The sequence below is a fragment of the Quercus lobata genome, chromosome 5 (assembly GCF_001633185.2).
Source record: "Quercus lobata isolate SW786 chromosome 5, ValleyOak3.0 Primary Assembly, whole genome shotgun sequence".
Classification (NCBI taxonomy): domain Eukaryota; kingdom Viridiplantae; phylum Streptophyta; class Magnoliopsida; order Fagales; family Fagaceae; genus Quercus; species Quercus lobata.
The window spans coordinates 82057133-82063932 of NC_044908.1; the positions used below are offsets into that span (position 1 = coordinate 82057133).

The following is a 6800-nucleotide window of genomic DNA, read 5'->3' on the forward strand; positions in this document are numbered from 1 at the left end:
ACTTTTACAATCACTTTGGTCCTGCACATTTGTTTTTCTATTTGGTAATCAAATTTGGTTCTATTTTTTGAGCTAAATTTTATTTTTATTTGTTATTTGTATATATCAGTATATATTATATCTTGATGTCGTTTAGTCATTTTATCTTCAATCATAATTGCAAATTGTTCATGAAATCCTTGATTTGAATAAAGGAATTGTCTTAGAGCGATTTTTTAGTAGATTATAATATGGTAGAAACATAAAGTCAAATCTCCATTTTAAATTTTGGGTATGATTAGGCACACATCAATCAATCATTAGATCAAATTTGTCCAAGATGTGGAAGTGGAGTTGAACTATGTTGGACCCTAGAAAACATTGTTAACTTGGTAGCATGTTAGTAGTACGATTTCTTTTTTCCTCTTCTTCTTTAAAAAAAAATTAATAAGTAATGGAGGAATTATTCACTAATAGGATAGGTTCTATGAATGACTTGGAGATGGGAAATAACACAAAAGTGCAGAGAATCTGTCAAGGATTCCACATTCTTTGAGAGTTGTGGTGTTGTTGATCTAATTAGAAAATGCTATAAGGTAGTAGAGAATTGTAACATTTATACATGAATAATTTGCAAAAAGAAACAACTACAAGTTTACAACGTAAAAGGAAGTTAGAGGATTTGTAATATAAATGCATAGATCCAGAAGATAGTTGGAGAGGATTGGATAATCTACCAATGGCGTGCTTTCATGCATTTAATGGAGCTTCAAATCAAATGTTGTGGTCTATCTCAACGCCATGTAATGATGCAAGAGTTATTAGTAGAAGTTGTGTCTTCTGCTCTGTTTCAATTTTTTTTTCTTTTTTTCTTTTTTTGTGCTATTTTAAGGATTCTTTTTCCAACAAAACCAAAGCGGTTAATCTTACTATTGAGTATTATTATTGTATGTTTGCTCCTTGTTTCTTTCTTTTTTACCCTATTATTGTTAGTTCACCCCCCCCCCCCCCCCCTTTCTAATAGAACCAAAGTTGTTAATCTAAAGGTTTTGGTCTTGGTTTGTTTCAATTGTGATATGTAGGTTTTAATTTTCTATTTTCAGTTGGGCTAAAGCTGTTGTTTTGCATATAGTTTCTGAAGCTGCCTTGGTGTTTGTACATAGTTAAAATGAGTTTTGAGAAGGACAAGGATGTGCAAATACAAAAGGCAATGTGGGAAAGAAGACATGAACTTACGTAACTGAGAATGTATATGCTAGGTACATTAAACTTTCCCTTTTAATTTCAATTGGGTTTTTTTTTTTTTTTTGGTGCTACTTATTTTGAATTATGGCACGGCGATGATTTAATTAAAATTGGTAACAATATTACTGTAAGGTTGAACAGAGTCCTCCAATTTTGTTAATAATATTACTGACATTGGCTCCAAAGCTCTAATTAGGTAGGATTTCTATGGCTTCACTGTTTATGCGTTATCATAGTTGCTAGGTTGAAAGAATTCAATGTGTTATATGCATATTTTGTTATTTCCAGTACTTACATGCTAATTGTTGATTAGTAAGCCTACAAGTTGCATAAAAACTTATTTGGAAACGTATGGTAATGGTGGAACTTGGAAGCTTCTTTTAGATAGAAATTATGGGAAAATTTTACTAATGATAGAAGATTTTCTGTTGTGATTGTTTAATGCAAATTGTTGGTATGGGTTGCGGGGCTAAGAAAGCTTTGAGTTATGGACACAAACATGAGTTACAAAAACAAGTTTGGGTGATTACTTACATGTGAAGATTATTAAAACAAAAAAAATGCTTGAGTGGGTTACCTAAGAGATCTCAAAATTTAGTAAGAAGAAGAGTGCTAATTTTTGAAAAAAATTGAGCATATGAAAAAAAATGATGAGGTGTTTGTCTCAGTTATTGTGGTTGTGATTTACTTATTTGTTCACAGTCAGGATTGTCCAATATATTTTTGAAGAAAGAAAGTACACAAAAGACAAAGACAGGCTAAATGTCAAAGTGTTCAAGTGAGGTTTGACATGCATTGTAAAACAAGTGGTGAAGATTAGCTCTTTTTTAGTAGGATTTCTAGATGTTTCTTGCATGTTTATAAAGCTTGCAAAGGTGGTGAAGGAAAATTTTTAATTATTCAAGTAGGAAGTAATTTTTTTTATAAATGGGTGTTAATTTTGAATGGAGTTTTGATGTAAAGAAGACATGTTTGTAGTTGGATATGATGATAATGATGATGGTGGTGGCAACAATGTTCCCTCATCAAGTAGTTTTTTTCATCTTGTCATTGCAATTTTTTACCGAAAGCACTTTTTTTTTTTTTTTTGGGTGCTTTAGTGTCAAAATTTCAGTTGATGGTTTCAATATTTTATTTACTTCCGTGGGCTGAATAATACTTCTTTAATGTTAATAATAAAAAAAAATTAGTGGTGCTGGCATTGTAGAATTCAACAAGTCATGGATTATAGAGCTCTATGCACAAATTTACTAATCTATGTTAGTTTAAATAAATATTTGAACTTTCTTAAAATTGTTTATCAAACTTATCCGTGCATTGCACAGGTTAACGACTAATATATATATATAAAACCAAAACTTTTGAAGCTCCCACAGTTTTCCACATCAGTACAATATTTAAAAAATAAATCATTATCATTTTTTTAATATAAAATTATTTTTGTTTAGTCCAAATTTAATAAGGAGTGAAACTCTATCTCTCTAACAACTTAAACTTAAACTCAAACTTATCATTATCACATACATATATATATATATATAAATCAAACGAAGAAAACAAACCCTAAGTACCCTTCAACACCTAGACCATATAAACCAGATGGAGAAAACAAACCCTCAGTCCAAACTCCAAACTGAATGTTGCCACTACAGCCCCTCAGCCTGTTGCCAAGCCAAGTCTACCACTGTGGGTATGTGTTTCTAATTTGTGGCTTCAATTTTTTGGGTCTTTTTTTTTGGGGTTTAGGGAGTCCAGTATGCAGTGTTAATCAAGTGTTGCTCACACTACAGTAAAGAGGTCCAGTTGGAAAGAAGATTCTAGAACATGTCTCTCTAACGGCTAAACTCATGCTTTTGGAATTTCTTCCTTTTAATTTTCAAGCTTTTACACACTTTTGGGCCCACTAAAATTTGGAGCTATTCATTGATAAATAATATTTAATAGGAAAAGAAACACATGCCATAGCTTTATGGTTGTTATTATTAATGAATTTCAATTCAACATGTGGATATTTGTTTATATTGTTATTAATAAATTTTATCTTTTATGTCGAATTTTTTATATGCTTCCGCATGTGCCTGAGTTTTTCTTTCTATCTTATTTTTTTGTTATGTTTAGAATTGATTTTCTTTTGAGTATTTGGGTTAATCTCCATATTTATATTGACATTGTTTTCGTTGGTTTGGTTTTTGGGTTGAAATTTCTACTGATTATTTTATATTGTATATGGCATATGAAGCATCTCTCTTTTTTTGGAGAAAAATCAAAGTTACAACCTATGTCTTCCAGCCTAGAGATAAATTTTTATTTGGTATGTTATATATAAATTTGTTGAATTTGAAGGGTTTTATTTGGTTTTGAAGTAGAATTTGGAGATTCTATAAATTTGGAAGTTTTAGATCTTGGGGTTTTTGGTATTTGCGTCTTAGTAGGTTGATCTTAATTCTTTACCTTAAATGCTTTTTATTTGGGTTCATGTGATCGATTTTTTGTTTTCTTAATTAAAAATATGATTTTTGGTTGATTGATTATTTGTTTGGATTCAACATAAAAGATAATGGAATGAGGTGTTATAATTTTAATATTGTTTCATATTTTGAATTGTTTATATTGTTATTACTACGACTAAGTAGGATTGAGAAAAGAATATAAGTTAAATATTTCTTCATTTTTTTTTAAATAATAACTAGTAAAATGTCTATAATATGCATATTATTAACCCAATTTTCTATTTCTAAATTTCTTAAATTTTATTATAAATAATTTTTAGTGCATAAACAACATTCTACCATTGCCACGTCAAAAGTTGTGGCAAAAATTTGTAAAATAATATGGTCCTAAAACTACTCTTATGACTATGATGAGATAAATTTAATTTCTTCACTCATTGTTGGATTTTTTTTTTTTTTTCATAGTCAATAGCTTTCCCGTGCATCGCACGGGTTAGCGACTAGTCTATATATATATATATAAAACCGAAGCCTTTGAAGCTCCCACAATTTTCCACGTCAGCACAATATTTAAAAAATTAAATTAAAAACTCTTTTCACTCTGTTAAAAACTCTATTCACTCAAAAACACCGTTTACTTATCTTTAAAAAAAAATTATATATATATATATATATATATTAAAAAAAAACACAACAAAACCTAAAACAAAACCTGGCCGTCCCTACCCTATTCCAGAATCAAGAAAAAAGAAAAGAGCGAGAGAGAGAAGATTATGAAAACGTCAATGGCTTCCCTAAGGTCATTCTCCGCGAGGTTCGTGGTTGCTCCGCTGAGGTACGTTACGATCTTTGCTGTTTTCTCTGTAAATCTTTCACTCTAATTGTTTATTACTGTTAAATCTATCAATGTGTTATGAATTTTTCCTTGGAACTTCTTATCGGTGCTTAGAAAAACACATAACTATTCATGTAGGTAATTGCAACGTTTTAAAATTTTCTGTAGGGAGGTTCTTTTTATAATTCAAAATTGAATTTAAAGTTGTCTATATATATTTTAAAAGAAATTTCCCCTTCTGAATTGTCTAGGGTTCTTCTTTCACCCTTATTAAAAAATAGATGACTTTATTGTTTTTTTTTTTCCCTTGGATTTTTTTTTAATTTTTTTAATTTATTTTTTCCATTCTATCCCTGCCAGAAACAGTGCTAATTGATGGGTATACTATTGTGTAATTGCATCGTGTTTTGGTTTAGGACTCTATCACCACAAGTCAAACTCAAAACCCACACACATGATGCAAAGGGCAAAGAGCAAAGGGCAGTGGACAATTGGGCTTGGATTTTTTAATTTGGAAATATTTCCTATTCTATTTTTTTCTTTCTAATTGAAGCTCCTTTGGAATCGCAGTTCTCTCTAAATGGTGACAAGTTGAATTTATTGCTTTGGAACTGGGTTTAGTAATTTAATTTGGATGCTTTGGTCACAATAGATGGGTTTATTGTTTAGACTTATTGACAATTTTTTTCAAAGTAAAAACAATTTTCTGTAACTAATCTTAATGAAATCCTGGGGATCAAATAAGTGTAGGATTGAATGTTGTGCTGATATTTGCGTTTCTTTTTTAATCTTAGTTAGGTCTATTGTTCAGTTAAGGTTTGTCGGAACCACAAGCAAAGAGAGATAGGCCGTATCCCCGTAACCGGTAAAGTATTTGCTTTTTTTGTTTTGGTTTTATTGTGGTAGAACTCGAACAGTTTAGTGGGTTTTCAAACTCTAGCTTCTTCCTCTAGAGGTGGAAGATTCTTTCTTTAATTTTTGGTTATCTATTTTCCCACATAACTTAGTTCCTAGATCCATACTAGAGCTTTCTACCTCCAGTTCCCTAAACTTTTAAATTCTAAGTTTGGAAAGATTCTCCTCCTTGCTAATTTTTTCAGGTTATTTTTTCAAGTCTTCTGGTATTGAAATTTATAATATAATTAAGCCTTTTAATCTCATCTCTTGAGACTATGTACCAAGATCTACTTTTTAGGCAATTATAAGCCATCATGAATTTATTTATCTTTTGAGACCGTATAAGCCATCATGAATATTATTTCTTTTCAACCATGCTTTGGTAATCCAAAGAAGTAAATAAGTTCATTATGCAAGACCTGTATAACATTTTTCCTTCAGGCAATGGTGTGGCTTTAAATTTTAAGATATTTCATACTCAATTCCATCTGCCTTGATACTATAAATAAATTACCACTTATCTAAAAATTGTAAATTGTTAGAAACTAATAAATTTAATCATTCAATCAAAATTCTTAATTGCTCTTTGGGAAATCCTATTGCAAGGAGGGGGGAGAATATTGTCCAAAGAATGATGGAAAACTAGCAGTTTATTCACGTGATTTCAAATCAATATCTAATCTAATAATATATATGTTAAAACAGAAGCTAAGAGAAAGTAAGGACCTACAATCAAGGATGTTGGGAAAGGTAGAGATAGAGTTATTTTCTATATTTTGCTCCCATGTCTTGCTGCTTGCTTTGTTGTATATGTTCTTCCCGTTGGTTGTGCAGGGTGAATGGGAAAAGGAGCTACCTTTGTTGGGTTTCTTGGTTCAATAAGAAAAAGGAGGAAGCTTTATACGTTTTTGGTCGTGCTTTCCTTGGGTTTCTTTGAGAGGTTGGTTTGACTGTTGTGGAGAGTTGTTGGTAGTCTTTTTGGGTTAGGAAAGGATTCTGTTTATGGAGTTATAGAGGGCTGGAACAGTGGTACTTTTTGTATTTGTTATGTTACTTTTTTTCTTTTCTATCTCATTTGTCTATATTGAATTGTGCTTAAGAACAGCCAATGCTATTGCCCATTGTACCTAGATATATAAATTACTTTGTTATATACTACAGAATATGAGTAGCAAGATAGAGTTACAAAAAATTTCCCCCTTTTGTAAAATATGTTACTATCTAATTTTATAAAGAACATTTTTCTACCATTGAGTTGGCTTATCAGACTTGGAATATATGTAGTTTGTTTTAAATCTAACCTACATATGTAAAGGGTTTGTGATGTTTCCTTCCTTAGAGGTATAGAGTATGGGTATGTACACTTTACATGAAACTGTAATTTGTCTCTACAC

General features: G+C 30.7%; 1 long non-coding RNA gene across 1 annotated transcript; it reads left to right on the forward strand.

The window, feature by feature from the left end:
• The first annotated feature begins 4447 nt into the window (after nucleotides 1–4447).
• On the forward strand, nucleotides 4448–6583 carry LOC115988558. The gene is made up of 3 exons (XR_004091573.1): nucleotides 4448–4509; nucleotides 5308–5374; nucleotides 6112–6583. It is a non-coding gene; the product is annotated as an uncharacterized LOC115988558 (long non-coding RNA).
• The last annotated feature ends 217 nt before the right edge of the window (nucleotides 6584–6800 follow it).